This window comes from Rhinolophus sinicus, chromosome 3 (assembly GCF_057876585.1).
Source record: "Rhinolophus sinicus isolate RSI-liver-muscle chromosome 3, RSI-T2T, whole genome shotgun sequence".
Taxonomy (NCBI): Eukaryota; Metazoa; Chordata; class Mammalia; order Chiroptera; family Rhinolophidae; genus Rhinolophus; species Rhinolophus sinicus.
This window is the reverse complement of record NC_142503.1, coordinates 72397107-72421291: the sequence shown is the minus strand read 5'-3', so window position 1 is coordinate 72421291 and position 24185 is coordinate 72397107. Positions and strand designations below refer to the sequence as shown.

General features: G+C 37.4%; 1 protein-coding gene across 2 annotated transcripts in view; it reads left to right on the top strand.

The window, feature by feature from the left end:
- EFNA5 (ephrin A5) overlaps positions 1-24185 on the top strand; it is a 270324-nt gene that overhangs the window by 47822 nt on the left and 198317 nt on the right. The window lies entirely within an intron of this gene.

Sequence of the window (24185 nt, the reverse complement as noted above, 5' to 3'; positions counted from 1 at the left end):
CCCTGTTTAATGAGTGAATGCAGGATTTTTGATAGCGTGCTGGAAATATCTTTTTTGTTTGTATCTTGAGAGGCATGATTTTTCATCTAAATGTTTAATAGTTTCTTATTTTAAGTGGATGCCTTTCTGTATGGCAAAAAAATGAAACTGTATTTTGTTTGCACGTGTAGTTGAATTTCGCCGTGGCCTCAGCAGAGCACTTGAGTGCTCATCCTATGTTACACCTCTCCCAGTTCTCCCAGTAGAAGGTGGAAAAGAAGAACCGTATTTATTTTATTAGTGGTTTTCAATTCTTCTTTACATTTGAATGAATGCAAACTCTTTGGGACAAACTTCCTTCTCCGCTTGAGGTTTTCCTTTTCCTTTCTGTTTTACTTCCTTTGTCTCTTGTCATTGTTAGGTCTACCGTTGCACATACCTGGGCGAGTTCTGAGCTTAGGGTGCGGGTGCTAGAGGTGACTCTTTACCTGCTTCTCTGATTAGGAGGTAAACTTCTCAGAGCAGAAACCTGTTTTACATCTTCCCCCAGTTTCTGGTACAGTGATTGGCATCTGGTTGGTACTGAATGAATGTTTCTTGAATGGGTCCTAACCTGAATGGCTGAAGGGATAGGAAATGCTGCTCCAGTTCCACTTGCTCCGATACTTGGCGACTGTATTTGAGTATGTGTGTGTGTGTGTGTGAGAGAGAGACAGAGAGACAGAGAGACAGAGAGACAGAGAGACAGAGAGAGAGAGAGACTTTTTTATGGATTGGAATGTAATAGTAAGGCAGGGGAGGAAGTAATGGTGTCAACTGAGTCAGGATTAACTTTTCCAGGCTTAAAGCTGGAGAGATGCCGTGTGCAAAAGCATGTAGATTTGACACTGGATGATCTTCCCATAAAAGTATGTTAATGGTGGGTCAGTGTTTCCTCCACAAGACCATTGATGTTCTCTCTGCCCTTGGACGTTAAGATCAGGCAAAGGGGTAGAATTTCATCCCCTAATTGGCTCCTGGAAGATAATAAAAATGTCAGGTCTGGCTGTTCTCAAATGTAGTCAAAGTAAATACCCAAACTCTATGAGACTTTTTGGGGTGAGCATTTCTTAAGGTATATAAATGTCTAATCACTGTTGCCTACCTGAAACTAATAATATTGTATGTTTACTGTAATTGAAAAATAAATTTCAAAAAATTTTAAAAAGAAAGAACAATTTAGGTTAATCTTACCCTTAACAAAAATGCAAAACTCTACAAAAAACATTAGCAAGCTGAGTTTACATGCGTGCATGCGTGCACACACACACACACACACACACACACACAGTATCACGGACAACTTGGGTTTTCCCAAGAACACATGAAATCTGTCACATAAGTTGTCCTATTAACAGAATAAAGGGAAAGTACTTCTAATTGTCTTAGTAGACGCAGAAAAAGTATTCAATAAGAAAGTACCCCATCACCTAGTGATTTTGTTTGATGTCACTTGGAATTTTCTTTCTCTTGAGTGTTTAGCCAAAAATTCAAACTCCCTAAAAATGACTGCCTAATGCAGAAGGTGCACACTGGTAAATATTATCTGCAGATATGTTTTCTTTGGCCAGTACTGTGTGTGTGTTTAATATAAATGTTTTGCCAGTATTAAAAAAAATAAAATAAAAAAAATAAAGTACCCAAGTCATCCAAATTAATATTTGTATTTTTGGTTTTAATCTGAATTTTGTTCATTGAATAAAAAGGATTGGCTCCTAAAAGTTTTCTTATCTTATGTATGTATGTATGTATGTATGTATGTATGTATTTAAGGAGGGCACAGCTCACAGTGGCCCATGCAGGGATCAAACTGGCAACCTTGGTGTTATTAGCACCACGCTCTAACCAACTGAGCTAACCGGCCACCCCCGTAAAAGTTTTCTTAGTGGCATTTTCTAAGACCACAAGTTTTAATGGATCTAGTGGATCTTTCTGTAAAGAAGCCTTAATTGGTGCAACCAGCTGCTCAGCATATTCAGGTATTTCCTGATTGGCAAGACACTTTATATCAACAACTAAAACGTGGGTCTTTTCTTTCTTTCCTTTTAAAAAAACATACTATAAGCTCTGGAGCAATTTATTATTTATTTGTATGTTTTAAGGGTGTGTTTGTGTACTTTATTCATATATCTCTCCGGTAGTGCCTTAACTCCCAGTTACCCACGTGTGGTTTATTCAGCCTTGGGAATTTTCTGCAGAAATTTGTCAAATCCCAGGCTGCTCTCTGCTATCCTCATCTGTATGAATTATGGTAGTGTCATCAGTGTGTGCTGCGGAAGAGCTGCCCAAACCAAGCATAGCTGGGAAGGCAAATCAAACCATCCCCTCTATATTATATTCTAACGTACAATATTCATCATTTTTGTCAATCTTTTCCCCTTCGGAATCATTCTACCCATTATTAACACTGTTGACGATGAATTATATGCTCTCTGATTAAAGATAAAGCACCACATAATATAAAATCTTATAGTTCACTTAACTTTTCCAAACTTTCTTAGTGAAATTAAATCCTTTTGACTTGATCCAAGGTGATCCATGGAACGGTTTGATTGAACTTGCCTTACTCTTTTCAATGTAATACATATTAAGTCCAAACATACTTTCTCTAATTATCTCTCTAACCCCTTACTTAGAGATAAAATACTAGATCCTGAAGTGATGTATAATTTGAAGAATAATTCATAAATAGAAAACTATTCCTTGTTGCTTTTGGATATTAACCATCTTTGTGCTTTAATCATGCTCGATCTGTCTTTCTCATTCTGTGTAAATAAGATAAAGTGTGTCTAGTTTCTGACCTACTCAGTGTAAAACATAGCTTTTGGTATACCTGGGGAGAAGAAAAGATGAGATGAAACTTGCAGATATAATCACCACTTTGTGTTGATTATATCTGCAACTGACTGAGTTTCTGCTCTTGGGATAGGAGAGTTATTAGTCAGATGTTAAGTGAAGCCAGGTTTTAGAATGCAAGAGAATTTTCTTTTGTGTGTGTGTGTGTGTGTGTGTGTGTGTGTGTTTAGTCTGCTGTCTAGAAACCAGAGAGGAAAGGAGGTATAATGGGATGCTGTACTTGTGCATTTCAGCAGAGATCTAATCTTTTTGAATTCATTGCTTGTGAGTTATTATTTCTAATCACACGCTTGATTGACTCCAGCTAAATGACTGTCTGACTGCAAAGGCAGGAGTGTTAAATCCAAAACCATAAGTGTGCATTTTAACTGAAAATAGGGATCATCACGGAATGCCTTCTCAATCAGCAGTGCCTGACACCCCATTCCCCGAATGTATTTTTAAATAGAAATTTTCTTGCATGCTCATATAGGAGCAGAGCATCACAGAGTATGATTGAGCTCCAAGAGAGAAGATGGAAACCCTGGAGGGGATTATCAGAATGATAAAAACTGAGGCTCCAATGGTGCCACAATGAGTGCCGTTAATATGCCACTTGAGTCTGACAAGCCAGTCAGGTGCCCCTTAAAATTTGAGATTACCATGTCATTTTAAAGATTAAAAAAAAAAAGGATGGAAGAAAAACAGGTTAGTGGTAATATTGTTTAGAAGCAGGATTTGGCTGTTTCTCTCAATGCTTTTTGCATGAATATCTAGTAGATACCTGATTTTCTTTTGGCAGTTCACAGTTATTTTCAAACATCAAAGCATTGTGGTTCCTAAATAATTTGTTTTCATTCAAAACAGAACAAAATAAAGTTAAATTCCATGTAGGAAAATAAAACAAATAAATGTTGAACAGTCTTGTCATATATGGTAATTTTTTTTGGTATTACTTAAAAAAAGTTGTTGAGTTGTTTGAGCATTTAAATACATTGTTCATAATGTTGCAATTTCCTAATAAGGTTTATTGATTATATTGCTGGGATTTTTGCCTTTCTTGCTTTAATATCATACAAATATTCAAAAGTTGCTTCTGGATTTTTGAGAGAGAAAATAGTTACACAGTTAGGAATCATATAGGAAATTCATGTGGATGTAGCTGCATGCTTACCCGAAAGCTAAAATAATCATTGGTCTTCACTAGAGAAAAGATCCTTATCTCAAGTCAGCTGCAGGTGCTCAAAGATTGTGTGTGTGTTGCCTTCAAAATAAGGCAGAATTATACATGGACACATGATAAATGGGCTGAACACCGTCCTACCTAGGGGAAAGCTAGTGAAAGTTAAGTGTTTCCACATAAGACTATCTTATTTTTTATTGCTGTATTTCAGTGGCAGTTTGAAAATAATTGCAGGTTTTACATTAGGTAATAATTTGTTTATGATTTGAGATTCTTTAAAACACCCCTGATTTTATACAACTATTTAAACATTGTCAACACCAAGTCAATATGTTAAATATTCAGCGCTTCATGGTTTAAAAATTGAAATTTCATTTCACCATCACAAATCTTCATTCTGGAAGACCCATCCCATTCCATCTCCTGCCTAAGGAGGAGATTGAAGTTGCTATGAACCTGTTCCAGCAAGACGCATTATCTGCATAATTAGCGCAGCAATGATACTGGGGGGCAGGGGGTGGATTATGTGTGTAAACTATACAGGGTGTGATAGTTGGGTGTTAATCTTTTTATGAAGGTCATTGGATGGTGAGTAGCAACAGCTGCTAGGACAACTATGAGTCTCTAAGGATCAAAAGGTTAGATAAACTGCTTTTAGGATTTATGGAGGGTAGTGATTTTCATGTCAGTTTAATTACCCTTATGTTTCACAAGACTGTCAATCAGGATGCCTAGAAATCTTGAGGAATTGGAGGCCCTGAAAATTTTTGAGGTCTTTTTTGATTGGGTTTATTTGATAATCATTCTTTTCATGATGGCTTTAGCTGAAATGAAGAGTTGTTAGAACTACAAGGCCTGCTTTAGTGTCAGAAGAAGATTTAATCAGGAATCTATCATCCAGTGAGAAAAATGCTTTTCATTCTCTTTTCATCTATTTGAAATTACTTAGTGATTCAGGAATCTCTTATTGGGGTCATTACTTTGATTTTTTAACTTAGCAATGTAACTCTTGAAATACTTTATGTAAATGATTTCCTTCAAGGTGCACTGTGTTTAAAAAGCTATCAATCAGTTGAAAATTGTTTTTAATTTATTTCACTGTAGAAGCACGATCTGTCAGGAAGAAATAGAGAGAGAACAGAAGTTCATACAGCTAGGGTCATGCTGTGCCATCCAATCACCAATTTATAATGGGTTTTCAGGGTTTTCTTCCTTTTTAGGAAACTTGAAACATCTTGAAGATTATGTTTATTTTAATTTGGTGGTAGTAATTACACTGGCCACATTATAGTTAATAACTTGTACGTCATTTCTGCAATCCCAAAGGCATGAAAATAAAAGAAACTTATACGATATTAAAAAACACCCTCAGCAATTTTTCCAGACCCGTTACTTTTATAAAACACTTGAGATTTTATTTTTATTAGTGTGAGACACTTAGAAATGAGTAACTATCAAATAAACTTAGTGATATAATTCAAGTTGAGATTGCTGTTAGTAAAATGAACAAAATCACAGACTTTCCCAAGGTTTACCTTCTTCATATATATATATATATATATATATATATATATATATATATATATATATACACACACACACACACACACACACATATATGTACATGTATGTATATATATACACATATATATTATAAAGAAATGTATACATATATATATATATTTTTTATATATATATATAAAGAAAATGGTTATAGAGTCTCAAGTTGTTTAGGAAATTATCTTTAGTTGTTTGTATGATTTTATCACTGTTTGTAGATGATGAAGCAAATTTTGTGGCTTTTGCCAAGCAATGAGTCTTTCAGAAATTTTGTTTGGAAACGATTTGTTTTACTCCCTATTTTGCTACTGAGTTTGTATATCTAGAAGGTTATTTCCTTTAACTTTTAGTCATTTAAAAGGATTCTGGGATCCTTTTGCAGATTTTACAGTCTGGTAAGCACAAAATGTATTCTTGTAGTGGCTCTCTTCCGTTCTCGGCAGTTCATTAAGTAGGCTTCCCCTGTATTAACAAAGTGACTGACGGAATATCATAATCGGGGCCTTTATGTTGGAGCGCTGCTCGCAGCTTTGTTCCAGATCTTCACTGTGCATTGCAGGGAGTGCTTCTCTTTGCATCTATGTTCTGATTAAACAAAGAGTATGCTCTCTGTGATAACTTTTTAATACTAATTCTGCATGGAACTGAACGATTACCAAGTAGATTTAGGGGTCCAATCAAGGTAGATATTTTGGATGAGGTTTTATTTTTTTCAAATTATATTTCATATTCTACAGTGGAACTTTGAACAGCACAGGGGATAAGGGGCTGACCCCCTGAGCAGTCAGAAATCTGAGTAAAACTTTTGACTCCCCCCAAAATTTAACTACTAATAGCCTACTGTTAACTGGAAGCCTTACCAATAACATAGTAGATTATTAACCTATATTTTGTATGTTATATGTATTATATAGTACATTCTTATGATAAAATGAGAGAAAAGAAAATGTTATTAAGAAAATCATAGGGAAGAGAAAATACACTTACAGTGCTATACATATTTATTGAAAAACTTCGTGTGTAAGTGTACCCATGCAGTTCAAACCTGTGTTGTTCAAGGGTCAGCTATATTTTGAAAAGAGAATATTTACTTTCTTAGTCAATTTTTTTGCTTGCTTGGGCTAGATTGCATGTTGTAATAATGTACAAACTTCCTGTTTGTAAGAGTCCAGAGTCCATAGTTAGGATGGCTTTATTAGACATTCCTCAATGATTCATGTATTTTCCTGATTCTGTACAATTTCATTATGTTATTAGACTACAATTCATTACAAATTTTATAGAAATTATAATTAATCAAGTTTAACACTTATCAGTAAAATTTACTTTCTAAGAAACATCAGAAATGAATAAGAGAAATATAGTTCCAATCACCTGAAATATTTTTCAGGCAAGTGCTTTATTATGCATAACATACACCGTAACAAAAAAAATAGCTAGACGTTTCCTACTGAATGATAATATTGAACAAATGTAAATTTTATGTTAAAAATCCTTTAACTTCTTAAGAAAAGTAGATACATTTGAAGGATATCTGGTTATCGTCCCTTACTTAACCACTTTCTATCCTATGTTAGTGTTATGTTAGTATGTTGTCAAAATTGTAGCATCACTGGGTACAGAGGCAGTTACCCATTCAGTTTCTTTAAATGAAATCTAGCAGTGAAAATTATTTGAAATAACTACTTCTGGCACATTCATTCATTCCTTCGTTGCCACTAAAGTGCTTTTTGTCACTAATCAGGTCAACGATGTAGATTCAGGCTGTATCAGACTAACTAGTTTAACTGCCTCCCAAGAGTAAAAATGCCCACCCAGCCCTGGCCTGCTCTCTTCCAATATTCATCTTTGGAAGCAATTGAAAAATCAGTGTGACTACAGCACAAACCCGTATCATCTCGGGGGGAAAAAAAATTGTAAGCTTATGCTCTGTGTCCTGTCATATTCACATATTTTCAGTTAGAACCTGGACTCCATAAAGGTAAAAAACAAACAAACAAACAAAAAACCTAAACTAAAATAACCTTGTAGACATATGTGTCCATCGATGAAATAGAATAAAGAAAACCTAATATATTTACATACGAAATTTGAATCGTTGATGTAACCTCAGCCTTCTTTTCCCATATCAAAGACCATGTTAAGTCAAGACTTGAGTAAATCATTTTATTTTGTCTTGTATGGAATTTTTACAAACATGGGTTTCTGTAGGCAAATGCATAATTTTATATAGCAAAAAAAGCATATGCTGACACAGTATTTGGTTCACTGTGGGTTAAGATATCTACTAATGTTTCATTTGTACTTAGTGATTGAATGTAGAACTACTTTAAACACTGTCTTTTGTGATACGATTTTTGTAGCTCCTCCTTAAACGATGGCATTTTCAGCTTGGTTTTAATGTCATTACTTTTGTCCGTAGACTCTGGCCTCGTTTGTGTGGTGGAGTGATGAAGCTGTGTTGCTAGGCAGAATTCTGCCAGACAGTTCATGCTGGGCTTCATATCTGTCATTGCCCCACTTTCATGTTTCTATGAGGATGGAAATGAGTTGAGACAGAATATCATTGGGAATAGGCACATAGTTAAGTGCCGCGGTCTCCTGATTCTCCATTGAGTCATCATGAGTGTCTCTGAACGGTGCCAGTGGTATTCTTGGCACGCAAGGCTCAGCGGGAATAACACTGAAATAGCAAAGATCGAAACCTGCGTTGCTAGAATATTCTCTGCTTGCTATATGACCTTTTTGGTCCTCCCCTCTTGAATGTGTGCCTATGCCTCAGTGGTGCTATCAGGGCTGGCATAAAAAGGGCCGGGAAGAAGGCAGGAACAATGTGAATAAAGTGAGCAGTTGGTGACATGACTGTATTAAATTTTTTCAATGTGCACGGAATTCATGTCAGAAACATGGGATTTTGACACCAAGTGCATTGAAAAAAAAAAAATCAAGAGATAATTTTAGTTTTTCCGTAGCAAAATTTAAGAAAGGATTTAAAAAAAATGAGACGTTTAATGATAATTCAATGGTAGCGTGACAATTCTATTTAAGTCGAGTGGCCCCAAATAGTCTGCCTTCATAAAGACAAGGCATCCTGGTATATCTTAATAGTTGACATCATAACTGATCATTTTTCACAGAAAGTGTTTGGCTATATGTATACATAAATTAAAAAGATCTTGCAATTGAAGTGCTATGTGTTTATTAGGCTTTTCAAAATGTCTGCCAGGCTATGGCACCTCATAAAGAGAGGCGGGTGCTGTATGAGGCTGGTCTGCTCAGCATTTCTCTGTAAATGCTCCTCTCATGATATGCCTGAAAACCTTCACTATTATAATAATGCTAATAAAAATGGAAAACTCTGAATTCTTTATAGATGCATAAAGAAGTGTAATTTCTCTGTGACCTGAATAACTCTTTGAATTGCTGCTCTCGTCCTTTGAAAGAAGGCAGCTCCACTATACTGCTTTGTGTTCCTTTGAACATCTTGCTATCTGACTATTTTAAGGACGGAAATAATAGAAGAGAATTTAACTCAGGGTTATACTTTGAAGGACAGGTGGGATTCCCTCCCAGCACCCCCCAGCCTGCAATTTTCCCCCCTTTCCATTCCATTGAACATTGCTATCTAGCCTAGCTTCTTAAATGAGAGGTGATCTTGTTGATGAATAAAATTAAACGATAATACAATTTTTCACTTATTCAGACTCTTCCACCTTTTGGTTTTGTCCCTTTGAGAATCGTAAATTGGATTTGTTATCGCGACCTTTCAAGAGGCACCGCTCAGTCATCTTATTTTAATCGGTGGCGGCTGGCATGGGCCCGGGTGGTGTGAGGGGTGGTACGGTGCAAGGCAGGAGGGTTGTAAATTTGGAGGCCTGTGATCTTGGGAGGCAGGTCATTTTTGATAGAAATAATTGTAACAGTGACCCTTTCTCTCTGCCTAACGCCATTGATGGAATGGTGGACACGGCTGGGCATCTACAGTAGGGTAGCCTCAGTCCCACATAAGCTCTGGAGTGATTTTGTTCCCCCGCTTTGCATGGATCAGTATCTGGGGTGCTTGCTGCGTTTTAAGCCCTCTTCTTAGGAATTATTTTTCTCATTTTGACATGGATCTACGGACTCCTGCCAGAAATGTGAATAACTGGGGGAGGAAGATCAAAGGAGGCCAAGCCCCGGAAAGATGGAAGGAGGGCAGCCTGGGCCAGCAGGGCAGACAGTTTTAATGATCAGTGTTATAGGTGATTTTTGTAATGATAGATTTCGGTTTTTGTTTAAATGAATGGAAATGATCGATAGTGAATTTTCATTGTTTTTGTTTCTTTGTGTGATATTGAATGCTGGCATAAAAACTGTACACAGTCATAAACGGTAACAACCAAGAACATTTTATTAGAAATGGAAAGGACACCCTTTTAATTACACTGTGTAATTTTAGTTGGTCTCCTTCCAATTTCCTTCTTACCTAATTTAACAGCCACTTGATTATTTGAGATTTCTTTGTTTTATGAATTATTGTAGCTGCACAGAGATGTGTATGGAATATATAACATCCGTGTTTCACAAGAAGAGCTATTACACTCAGGAATTGCACATGAAGACCTGGAAGTTTTGTAGTGCCCATTGATTGAGCAGATCGCGATTAGAAAGCACTAGTGAGGGTTACTTTAAAAAGCCGAGAATCCCCTGACCTGCCGTAGTGTTCTGTTGGTTGGGTATTTGGACACTCACAGAGACTGAGGTCTTCGTTCAGCTTCTGGACTCAGCCGAGCCCAGAGCGGCCTGTTCATGGCCATCCTTAGCACCACTGTGCATAAGGGAGGAAGGCTGCGGCCACCTGGGGCTCTGCTCCCTCTGTGTAGAAGGTGAGCCCCGCCCGTGGACTGGTGGCTGTGTCTCACCCTGCAGGGACGTAATGCCCAGCCATGACGCTGTAGTTGCCTCCCTTCCCACTCCTCTGCTGAGAGCTGGGTCATGCTTTGTGTTTGCCGGCAGTCCAAGCTGGACCTCTGAGCCTCCATCTCCAGGGAGCCCCCTTCTCAGGAACCTGGAACCCCGCTGCTGGCAGCCTGCTGACACCATGACATGCATGTGACAAAGAGAACATTTTGCAAAGAGCATATTCAACGGAAATAGGCAGAAAAACCTGCCTGCGTGAGACATAACATTTGAAAGTATGTCTGCGTGAGGGAGAGGGAAGCCTAGGGTTTGAGCTGTGTATTTCTATGGTGAATGAGGCTTATCATTTTAAATTGTATATGAGGCTGTGGGCCGCAGCATGGGAATCGGGCTTTGTTTTGTTCCATCGATGGCTAGATCAGGTCTCATACGGTTACTCAAGAGGGGGTACAAGTGAATCACAGAATGGGTTAGGAAATGCCGAGCCATTTGGGGACTGAGCTGAGAAGCACGTAATCTGCATGGCAAACAAGACACCTAGAGAGGCTGGCATCAGGCATCTCGTTTTTGAAGCCTGTGCTTCAGTGAAAGTTACACATTTCTATATTAGAAGTATAACGCGGGCTTCAAAATTAACTGCAGGGATGCACGCATTGCCAGCACTCTTTAGACAAGAACTGGGTCTGTGTTCATTTTGGTTTTGCTGGACGCCATTTTCCTCTTATGGTGCTGCATTTTTAAAAAACTCAGTGACATTTATGAGCAGATGGATTGGACTGTCAGGCTCTGACGGCTTATCTGCATTTTGTTGTGAAGGTGGTAGCTTTGGGAGGATATGAGAGAAGAGTGTTAAGGACATGAGGAAACATTGAGGGATGTAATAAGTTTGTCTGGGCCAGGTGGTTTTTTGTTTTTTAGATATGGGCCATACATGATAATCCAAGTGAGGCCCTTTTTGACACTGAAGATTTATTTGTGTCTTTTTTCTCTCCTGTGGCCCCACTCACCCTCCCCCCACCAAACTTTGCTGAGAGGCGAAGAAGAAAAAGAAGACAGACTTTGAATTTTAGCTACCAAATATCATAGTCTCTCTCATGATGAGTATTGATTTTAAATGTAGCACCAGATTATTTTTTATTGTTTGCGCTTTAGGTTACTAAAACCTGACATCCATGGGGGAAAAAAATCATTAGTTTTAAAAGTTTGTACATTAAATGGTTAGAAAGTAAAATAGACAGTATTGTCTTAAACCAGTTTTCTAAGGTATTGATTCACTAGACTCAAACTCTACTGCAAATGTTTGGAAATGGAGAAGAAATGAGTCCAGTGCTATCCCCAGAAGATGGCGGGTTAGTGTATTAGCTGTTTTGTTTCCGTGTGTGTGACCATGCTACTATTCTGAGGGAGGGAAAGCACCAACCTTTCCGATTTTTATCCTCATGTGTTGAAATACGTCGTTAATGATAGTAGTCTGGTTCTTAAGTGTTTTCATTTGAACTTGTGAATCTCTTTTAGGACATAACTTAATATTGGCTTTCACTGCAGTGGGAAATTTTTAACATTTTAAACACAGCTTTAAAACTCAAGGCTAATGACCAGGATGACTATGATTTTTGTTTCAAACTGATATCTATTATTAATAGAGTTACATGACATCTCTTTACCTTTAAGAAAGATTGGATAGAGAAACAGAGAACATCAATGTACCAAATATATGAGAATATAGATTTATGAAAGAGGGTGAAGCATTAAGCAATTGAAAACAAAGCGAAACAGGTAGATGGGCAGATGGATGGATGAGAGGGATAGAGGGAGGGAGGAATAAAAGTTTTCCTTTGTGAATCAAGTGGATTAATTTACTCATTCACCCAGTGGGAAGAGAAAAGCTATTTTAAGAGTTAAGACCAATGTTATTCTAGTCTGTTCTTTATTCTGCGTTAAAGCTTTAAATAAATCATATGAGCCAGAGAAAGTCAATTTCGATGGATGTTCATTATATGACAGGTGATAATACCCGAGTTTGGGAAATTGAACAGTTGTTTTTTTTTAAAGGTAAGTAAAATGTGGCTTTACTGCATTAGGTATTTGCAACAGCTATTTTTCTGAGCATATAAAAGTGTTAGATTTGCTGTATTTGAGGAGCTGGAGCATTGGGTAGAGGGCTTGCTTGTCCTGCTGTGTTGATTTGCAGCATGTGAGCTGTTGTTTACTATTCACAAATGTAGTCTCCTACTGTTGTCTCTGTTTTTGATCACCTTCTCACCTTGAAGTGACCCAAGTGATATTATATAGAGAACAAGAGTTTTATTAAAATGGGAGTGATACTCCATCCCCTAGAAAACCATTTTATTCAGTGCCAAGAGAAACAGAAATACTTCCCTTCCCCCTGCTTCCTCTCAGTTCCCCATATTGGCTTTACAAGGAGGGAAGAAAGCCCGTTATTGAGGACAATATTGAAAGGAAGAGAGGTCAGGGCAGGCAGGGGGAAAGGGAGGATCTTGGAAGAACAATACGTTCCCTGTGTTATTTTAAATAGTATGTGACATTAATTCTCAGTTAAAGCCAAAAGTCAAAGCCTCTTGAAATATGTATGGATCACCAAAACCACTTTTGCACCCAAAAAAGGAGAAAGGTGCTGGCAATGAGCCATATTGAAATCTTTGGCTGAAAGTTTGAAGGTGGAATTGGGGGTGGTGGGTGCAAAGGTCACAACAGCCACAGGATGTACCATTTGCAGACTGATAGGTCAGCTTTAAATTAACTCCAGTTAACTCAGGTTTATGGCTCCAGTAGGGTTTGTCTTATTTATCGTGACTGCTATCTGCTAACGGTGCAATTTTCTGCTGTACTACTGTATTTAGATAGAGAAGATTTTCAGAAATTATCAAATAAAGGTTTAAAGTAGTTTACCTCATTCCCCTGGCAGGTAACTTTTGTCTCTTAACACGCTGAGTTATTGTCTCTGGCCTCATCTATAGTCAAGAGAGCTGATCCTTTCCGTTGGGTCATACACATGCTTTCCTTCCTAATACCCATAAGAGGCTTTAGGGGGGAAGGAGAAGAATATAAACACAGAAACCACATCCTAACAGCTGCCTCTAGTTAGCTCCGTTTCCCCCCCTAGCTTTTAAATCTTACAGCGGCACCTAATTTGTCCCACATGGCTTTGCTCCCAGTAGGGCGGCTGTCCCTTTTCCCGCTGCCCTATTTGAGCGAAAGCAAACAGTTATGAAGAATCAGCTAGCTCGACTGCTTTGGGTCACTGTCATGGGCTGCTGGCTTGCAGGTGCTTGTGAATAGGGAGAAGATAACCATTTGTAGATTGGGGGAGACAAATTCTGAACCCATTTAGGTGACTTATCAAAATATCTCTTAATTAAGCATTCTATGAAATTAGTTGACTAAATGCATGAGATTGTGAGCCACGGAGTGTTCTATTGTGATCTGAATAGATATGTGGTTTTCACCTAGTGGGGTATACCGGAATCATCTAGGGCATTTAAAAAATTCAGTCTCACGCCCAAATTCTTCCCCTTATGATCTCCCTCTATTCTAATAAACCTGAGAGTGAGGAGTATAGACTTACATTGATTTATGTTACAACATGTCTCCATGGGAAGAGGATTGCAACTGGAACTATTCATTTTGTAAAAAAGTTCTAGATTATTCTATCTTATGTGTTTGACTCATGTCTCCATTCTGTCTTCCACTTATTTATTTATTTATTTTTTTAAAGATAGTGAAGTTAAAGACAGATGCTTCTAGGGCAGGCAGAATACTGAATTATTTCCTACACTGAAACTAGTGTTTTGTTTCTTCTTCCCAGCTCCTGTGTATTTCTTATTGCTGCTGAGAATTAAGATGTGAAATCTACATAGCCAACCCTCTTCTTGTGACTTTTAAAAAATGAAGTTGGGATTGTTTAAAAATATATCAAGATTAGTGTTAGTGATAGGCAACAGCCATTCTCTTATAGATATTTAACTCTCAAATAATGTCTTACTCAAGATCTGTTGATTATCTGAATTTTATTGCATGTATGCCGAATGTACTGGCTCGCGTCCTCTAAGATGTGAGAAATGTGTGTATTTCACCTTGAAAATGGAGTACCGGAAGTAGTCCTTACAAAATCACCTTCTCCTGATGACTCTGCTAAAGATAGTTTTTTTGTAATGTAAGGAATAAACCTATCACAGCTTACTTTAAAAGGTCATTGTCTCTTGCAAAGTAGATTAGCTCACTTTGCTCTATGAGCAGGAACCACGCTGCAGCTCTGTAAATCTACATATATATAAAGCTAATGTCTTCTATTATTTTGGCTTGCTTTTGTCAAAGAAATTTCATGTCTACCAGTTTTCACTTGCTAACAGCAGTCACAACCTCTCATGGGTGGAGTGGCAGGACGGACACAAATTATGTCTACAGTGTGCTTCCACTTGTACCGTTTCTCTGCTCTTAACAAATGACATTTACCAGGCATGGACAAAAATGTATAAAAACACTGAGGACAGGTTTGGTGGTTTACTATTTTTCATGTTGTTGGGGCCAGTACGTAGTAGGTGAGTCGCATCTCAGCAGGGGCTGAAATGACTAACTTGCATTTTATGCAAGTAAATGACTAAAACGGAACCTTACTGTTGTTTGGTTCATGTGCATCGTTCAGAATGAGAGTGTTATTCTCCTGAAGTGTGGCCTGTTAATCTCTGCTAAGTGCTAAGTCCTCATGCAACAGACACAGCGATTTATCCTGTCACTTAGAAGAACCTGTAAATTTATGTGAAAGTAAGGGACAAAAATTGCCATGATATTTTCTTGGAGATCCATAAGTAATTCTGTGTATTCTTTCTCTTGTAAGCCAAGATGAGAATGGGTGGTGGTGGTGGAATTCCACTAAAAAGAATAGTGACTCTTCGATACATCTAAAACTGCAACTTTTCTTATAGTAACTAATTTATCTAAGGTGTTCAGGAAAGAGGAATTCTGCCTAAATCTACTTAATCCTTTAAACAATGAAACAGTTATAACTGCTTTCCTTGCAAATGGTTCTAAAATGTCACAGTCATTACCAGACGCGGTCCGGTAAAGTATGGTGAGTTTTCTCAATGAACCAGGACGCTCATTAAGAACACCAGTTATTGAACTCTTTGGTAATACACTCTGGAGCCTTTGAGGTCTGTAGGTTTAGCCTGACTTTTTATGATTTTTTCCAGATGGCTGGTTCTCCTGCCTCCTGCCAATGTCTACGGCTTTTTATCCTAAAGCCCACAGCCTCTGGTCACTGTGCTCTTCTAATTAGTATTTTTTTTTCTGTCTTTTTGCTCCCTTTTGAAAATTTCTATTCTCCTTCGCCACTTTTAACCACTGGGAGCCTGCCCTGACTTCCAGAATCACAAATTGGTTTTTCTGTCCTGTCTCCATTTATAACCGAGGACCAGTTGGAGGATTTCTGGTTGAATCCAGATAAGAATGACCTGGTAATTAAGTCAGATTATGAGTCCTGTCCCCAAGCAGTGAGGTGTTTGGTGGAGAGGAGGGGCAGGGCTGACCACTCTTCTGTTAAATAAAGTATGTGAGCTTTGTAATTGTCGTGTTCATTTAGCTTGAATGTTCCTTTGTTTTGTTCCTGACATTCTGGCTTTCTTGACTAAATTTGACCCCCAAATGAGAAGCAATTCCACTTTCCCTTCTAGAGTCAGTTAACAGGCTCTGACGTCTGTCTTTGTCCCTTAGTTTCTTCACCTTTTTTCATTCTTGGGACGGTTATTTGTTAGGACTATACATCAATGTACATGAACAGGCCTATTTAGAAGTAATGAAGCCCCAAACCCTGCCCACTACCTCTCCACAATATTCCAAATTATCAATATTTTGTGAAAGGCCAGGTTTTCGATAGTTATGTGACGTGTCTGTTGATTTTCCGTGTTTAACTCCTGCACCACCTGGAGACTAGTGAAAAGGGCTGCTTGTGTTGGACACATCTTTGCTTCGGATTCCATTAATAAGTGCATATTCCTTGAGTAATCATAAATTCCCATTTCAGTTTTGCTTCTTGTGAACTCACATCTCTCTCTCAAGATTAACCGGAGTGTTAAATTCAGAGTAATGCTCATTGTAAGTATTCAGTAAATTAAAGAAAATTTAAATACATGCAATAAGGCTAGAAAGAGAATAATAATTCGTTCCTGGATAGATGTGAATTACTCTCCAAAAACAGGTTTTTGAGAAAACATCGAATATGTTTAATGAGTATTTTGGCATGTATAGTTTATTCTCTTAATGAGTCATCATCTTGCAGTCACATTCTCAGGACTCCAGATTATCTCCACAAATTATCGTGTGTTTTTTTTCTTCTTCTTCTTCTTGTTTCTGTAAAGGTATTAACCAAAAGTAAAAGGAGAAAACATGAGGTAAAGGACATAGAACACCTGGCACAGTATATAGCAGCTAGTAAAAGCACAGTTTACGCACTCACCCTTAGGAAATGTTTTTAATGTCAGTTGTAGGCAATCCTTTCTGGAGTTAAGTCTCATGGACTCTTTAAAAAGGTGATAATTGCTGTATCTACCCAATCAACTGAGAAGTTTTTCATATTATTTTGCAGTCTTCTTGAGATTAAAGTATACAGATTTCCTAACCTTGCTTGCTTTTGTATACTTGATTCAGTTGAGTTGATTTTTCAGAATAGTGTTTATTTCCACAGTCCTGAGAAGATGACGCAGCCCAAATCAGTGGTGAGCAGAGACTGGTAGTGAATTACCTTGTGAGTCTCTCCTGATATGCTTTACTATTTATATTAGCTTCCTTTGAGATTTCCCTTCTGTCTGCCAACTGTGCCAGTGGACCTAAGAGCTGAAATAGAGGTGGGGCTCCTTGTGAGTTCTTTGCTTGTCAGCAGGGCCAAAAGATGGTGGCCAGTCAAGGATTCCCAGCCTTGGAATATATCACAAATGGTCTTTGTTTCTAGTAACACTATATTATGAATGTATGAAACAATCTAAATGTCTTTAGAAATCACTTTTAGATTTAGCTTATACCTTCTCTAGGAGTAATGAGTTCTCCAAGTTTGCCACATACTTTATAAAGACTGCTTGCTTTACTTACTTAGGTTTCCCAGGTGTGAAAGTAGTAAGAAATTGATCATCACTTTTCCCAGTTTTGACAAAAGAATTCTAATTTTTATAGGTCTTCTTGACCTCTCCCTAGCTTGATGAATGTCGTTTCTCTCCTCTGGACTGTCTTCAGCTCTTTAGGGCATAGGGTTCAGATTTAAGATGGAATGGCAGCTGTAAACGTACTTCAGATGTGTACATTCAGAGGGCAACATTTTTCATAACTGTGCTGATAACCTTCAGTTTATTGTTGGTCATTGGGCCACAGCAGTATACTAGCTTGTAATCTTTAGTGAATAGTCATCAGTGGCCAGCAGTTCCTCTTCTTGGTTTGTAACTGACGCCTTGTAGCCCAAGGATCATCTTCCAAGTGGAATTTATTTTCATTTTCCTGAAATGCGTGCCATTACAGTTGCCCACATTTCAGCCCTGTGCCACTCTTCTATTCACATAGCCCTCTGAAATCTTACTGCAATTCATCTCTTATCAACTTGGCATTCTTTCTCTTTTGTCACTTTCAAACCTTGGCGCACACTTACTTCCTCTGGCAGTAGCCTGTGGTTAACCCTGACACTGAGCCCTCATCCCGGTCATACAGATGACTCATGAGCAGCTTCAGCATCCAAGTTCTTCTGTCATTCTGGGTTGTGTTATAATTACCATTGCTTGAGTCTGCCTACTTCATATTTATTTTTACTGGGTTTGGAAGGTTTCCTAGAGATTGGGGAGCATTCTGACAGGAAGCTGCTGCTTTGGACTGTACAGATACTTTTAGGGTTTACCAGGTTTGTTCATAGAGGCAGCTGCCATTGAGTTGCCTGCAAGGCACACCCTGGAAAATGTGTTTCTGAAAATGAGAGCTCTCACTGGAGTCTTTATAGCCACGTCACGACAGTAAGATTGTCCTGGAAACATAATACATTGGCAATTACTCCAATTTCCTCATCAAATCTCCAAAGTTTTGTCACATGTTCTATAGGTAGCTACTTTTTATAATATATTTGTTAAGTCCTTCTAGGCTATGGTGAATCAGTTACTACATATCAAAAACTTTCTATCAATTTCTAACTGTCTATAACAGAACTTCTATCTTATTTTACTTTTTTATAGTTAATACTTTCAAGAGGTTAAAAAATCGACATGATATAAAACGATATACATTGAAGTCTTGCCTTTCACTCCTGTCTTCATCCCTGTTTCCCACTATCCCCTATAGAGAACCTGTTTTATTAGTTTTTTGAGTATTCTAATTTTTTGTGCAAATATAAGCACCTACAAATATACATTTTATAAACCCTAATTTTTTACTGAAGGCATTTTTATACTCAGAACATATATACTCTGTTCTATACCTCGCTTTTGGAATTGGAGAGCTTTCCACATCAGCACATAGAGAACTTCCTCATTATTCTTTATAACTTCATACCATTTTATTGTGTGGATGTGTCATAGTTTACTTAGGTGGTCCCTAGTGATGGACCTTTGGATTGTTTGCAGTATTTTGCTATATAAATAATGCTGTAATAAATAACCTTGTACACACATCATTTCAAATATATGCCTACTGATCTTTATCTTGTTTCCTTACCCATTTCCTTGTAGACCATGTAAGCCACTGTAAAACCGAGTAAGCATCATGTTTTTATCTGCTTTAATATATCCACAATGCTTCCTGACTAAGGAATCAATGTCTTGAACTGCAGGATATCCCCGACCCAGACTTCTTGTGTTTCATTTGAGTCTCTATTCTGGCCTCTTTGAACATCTTTAGCTCAGTAAATTCAGCTAAGAGACAGTGAATATAATTCAGAAGAAGTATTCCATATTCAGATGTAGCTAAAGAATTAAGCTTTGTGATATTTTGTCATACAATGAAATATTAAAATTTTAATTAGGTTATTGGCTACTTTAAACAAAAAGAATGAAACATGTTATATTGAAGTTTAAGAGTAGAGAATTTAAATGTAACTGGATGAGCAACAAATCAGTGTCATGGCAGGGTTCATAATTCTGAGTCTGAATTCTGACTTTTATAGAACTTTTACATGTTGATGTCTATTTATGTGTTCAGAAGTTGCTTTGTGGGTACATTTATACCACATAGATTTTTTTTTGAAAGGAAGGAAAGGGGAGCAGAAGGGGAAAGGGAAATACAAACGTTTCAAGTGAATAATTCCGTTTTATTCTCCAGGCTTTCTTTTTTCTTGTATTTCCCATCACATCTGGTTTTGCACAGAGAATCTGTGATCCATTATGAACTTGCTTTTTCTATATTTAAGTATAACTAGTCTTTTCCCAGAATTGAATTTTCTCCATTCGTAGATAAATTCAGTTTATTGCTTATCATTTATCCTTTTGGAGTATTTACTATTTTACTCAATTTGCTGTCTGAGCCACTCATTATGGATAGATAATATGTTAAAAACAATACAGAAGCCAGGGCAGGACCCCAGGTAAGGAGCATTGCTTAACTCCTCTTCCTCCTCATACGTGAGATGTGGGTAATAACACTGTCTCCCCCGCCATGTTACTGAGAGATGGGTAGTGGGGATGGCGGGTCGCTAGCTTGATGTCTGGCTTGTGGTGGGCACTCATTAAACAGTAGAAATAGTAGCTGTTCTACATTACCTCTTACATATGTATTACTTTATGAGTTTCTGTTGTCTTTGAAGGCTCGTAAAAGTTATTGTAAATGGTTGAATAAATTATTCAAATGATCTAATGATTTTCTCATTCAAAAATAGGAAATGACTATAGAAGTTATTAGAGATCTATGTTAGTGCGCTTATATATAATTTAACCTATTGTCAGTGTGCTTTATATATCATTTGTTCTCTCTAGTTTATTTAACAGTTCTCCATTTTTCTAGCAGTTCATTAGGAATTCTGTTGGGAGATGCACTTCTATCAGCATATTATCAGTAGCTGAAGAATTTTCAGTTTTCTGCTCACTCAGTGCTTGTAAAAATTGAATATATATCGTTTCCCCTTTATCATGTTGAAAATCTCTGGTTCATGGTCTGTTGAAATTCATCTTGTTATATTCAAAATGCATCTCCTGGAAGCAGCAACAATGCACAGGCTTGAGTGCACTTAATTCTCAGTGTTTTTGTTTCCATTCCTTTTTTACACTTTTTACTTAGAGATATTTTGTTTTAATCTTCTCTTTTCCTTTTCTCTAGCCACTTTTTTTGTTTGTGAAAAGTAATATTTTTCCAAGCTATATTCTGTGTGATACAATATGGCCATGTTTCAAGATGTTCTTCAGCTTTTGCATCCAGCTACTAATTCAGTTCTCTGAAAAAACTAGATGATGTTTGTGGTGATGGGTCAGTGCCAGTGGAAGGAAATAATTTTGTGGAAGATGAATCCATTTCCAAGTAATGTTGGCTGAGAAGCAGCTTACATTGGAATTTGTTAGGATGTCTGACAGAAACCAAATTTGACCAAGACAAGGCTATATATGTTATCTGTCTTTGCCTACTCATGTATACCTTATGCTATGGATGTATATAGGATATAATTTCATTTTGGTAGTACATTTTATGTTTAAAGGATTAAAATAGTAGCTTTCATTGCCCTTACTGAATTCTTTCTTGGTGGGTGTTTTAATCAAAATTTAAAATAACAAGCTATTTTCTAAAATAATTGTATGTGCGTAGCAGTTTAACTATATTATCTCATTTAATCATTGCATCAGTCCGGAAAGGATTATTAACCCCAATTTACAGATGATGAAATAAGCTCAGAGAAGTTATATAACTTACTCAAGTCCACACAGTTCCTTAAGTGCCAGAACTATGTGGGTCTTTGAGTCCTGGGGTCCTGATCTACCTTGATCCAATTTTTGGTGGATTGTTTTGGTGTGTTTAGTGAAATGCCAGTGAGATTTCACTTTAGGGATCACTTTTTGTTGACTTTCTTAAATATAAAATGTCGGTGTTGACAAAAATAGAGTCCTCAGTATTTCCCCCTTGTCTGCTTTGGACAGGGGAGGGATGGAGGACTTGGGCCCAAACCTGCTACTGCCATGTGCCTCCTGCTGCCAGGAGAGAGAGAAATTTCAAAGTTATGCATGTTAAATAACTTTTCAAACATTTTGAGGCCAAAGATAAATTTGGGCTCCCTTCCAAAACCTCAAAATTATTATTGATAATTAATAGAAAAGGAAACATTTGTTAATCACTTTCTATTAAGAAAATTACACTTTTTTTTACATCAAAATAGTTTTAAATAAAATTGTAGCTTTACTTCAGTACCCTTGAATTTTTTTTTTTTTTAATCTTGTTTTGAAAAATGGTAAAATAGAAAGCAGGATGTATTTTTCCCTGGACAACTTAAGAAAAATAAATATTTGGAGTCTTTTGATTATCACCTGCTAGGAGTATAATAAGTCTTTTTGCTTATCACCACCTAGTGATATAAGTGCTCCTTGTTTTTCACTTTTACTTTCTAAGGTGTAGGTATCATTTTCTTGCAATAGGTAACATTTATTTAATACGTATGTGCCAGACATTTTGAAGTACGTATTTTTCCCCCATTTTAGAGATGAGGGAATTGAGGATTGGAATGCTTAATTCACTTGGCCTGTGGCACACAGCTAGTAGTACTGTGTTTCCCCCAAAATAAGACCTCGCCAGACCATCAGCTCTAATGCGTCTTCTGGAGCAAAAATTAATATAAGACCCGATGTTATTTTAATATAATATAAGAATTTAATATAAGAATTTATATTATAAAAATTTCATATAATATAAGAATATTTTAATATAAGACTGGGTCTAATACAATATAATAATATAACATAATTAATATAGTATAATACCGGGTCTTATATTAATTTTTGCTCCAGAAGACGCATTAGAGCTGATGGTCCAGCTAGGTCTTATTTTCAGGGAAACACGGTAGCAGAGCTGGGGATGAACTGTCTGATTTGGAACTGTGTGCTTCTAATCCCCCTGTTGTAGTGTAGTGTCGACCCAGAATGGAACGGATCTTTCTGGTGGCATTGTAGGGAGGCTACCAAAAGGTGAACCCTTCTCTAAAGAAGTGTTATAATTTCTGATAAATAATAAAGTTGAGTTCATAGTAAATTAATTTTATCTTTCCCTTTCTCAGCTTCCTAAAACAAAAAATGTTATTGCTTCTCTTTCTATAACGGATATTTATTGAATAATGGATTTAAAAGGGTGCGTGGCAACATATAACAATTGGGCTTCATGTTAATGGTACATTTAAGCTTTATAGGATAGGGTGAGATGATTTTAATTATTGGGGTTTGGTGCAGGCTTACATCAAACATGTCTATTTCATAATGAGCCCCCAGTGGTATAGTGAGTCCTGCCCTTATTAAATTGTACAGAGAAATTCCTTTGTAAAGTATGACTGACTTTTCTTCCTCTTAGGAAGACAGATTAATAATTTTTCACTATTAATTAGGTTCCATCTGCTTATTCTGCCTTCCAGTCTAAAGGTTATACTTATTACCATATTCACAAACCAACCCAGCTGTGTAATCAAAGTTAAATTTTTTTTTTTTTTTTTTAACCAAAGTTTCAATCTTGGTTTTATAATGTACTTTTTGGCCTCTGCAGGGGGGACCAATGACTCCACTTCCTTCTTCTTCCATATTTTCTTTGATTCCATTTTGTTTCTTCTTGTAATCCAGCCATATGCCACAAATTACACAAAATTAAACTATCTGATATGAGATACAGTAATAAAAGAAATGGCACACCCACTCAGCCGCCGTTTGGGCCAAAAGTTTCCTTTGGTATCCAGGTCATGAAAATGAGCAATGGAAAGGCCTCAGTGTCATCTGTATTGGGGAGCATTGATTTGTGTTCCATTCTTGTGTTCTAATTTCAAGCGGAGTGCCACGGCATCTGGAACAGAGCCAGGGGCCCCATTTGCCGAGGCCAACAACAGGGCACATCTGTGGGATACCCTGTGTCGGGGGAAGGATGAGAAAATGGTTGGAAGGAAGCAGGCACTGACTTGGTAGCTAAAAATATGAATAAATGAAGTTCCATCCCACAAATTGAGTAAAATTTGATGATAGGGGATTACTGGAACATTTTATTAACTTGGGTTTTGCGTTAAAAAATTAACTTTTGAAAAAAGTTGAATCTCTGAGCTTATGTGTAAGGGTTTGGCTGGCGGATGGTGGTGATTACAGCAGCAGGCACATTAGCCAAACCCCTTACTGTCACACCCTGCAGGGAGGGACACTACTCATTTTTTCCTTTCTCCTCGTGGCCCCTCCACCCCTGCCTGCCCTCCTGCTTCCCTTTTCCTGGCCCTGAGCCTCTCAGGACCACCACCAGGTAGCCCTTTTTGCCTCAGTATTGGCCTAAGGTAGCTTTGGTGACTCATCCAATTACAACATCATTTAGAAGGTAATTATGAATGGGTCCGCATACATGATCTTGAACAATCCATCTTACCTTCAAAATTCATTTTTGATAAAAGATCCTCCCAATCATTAGTACTATCTCAGATGTTGGCATTTTTAGTACAGATGAAGCTGATTGTATCAAGGAGGCCAGTATACCCAAGCTTACAGTATTATTTGAAACAAGA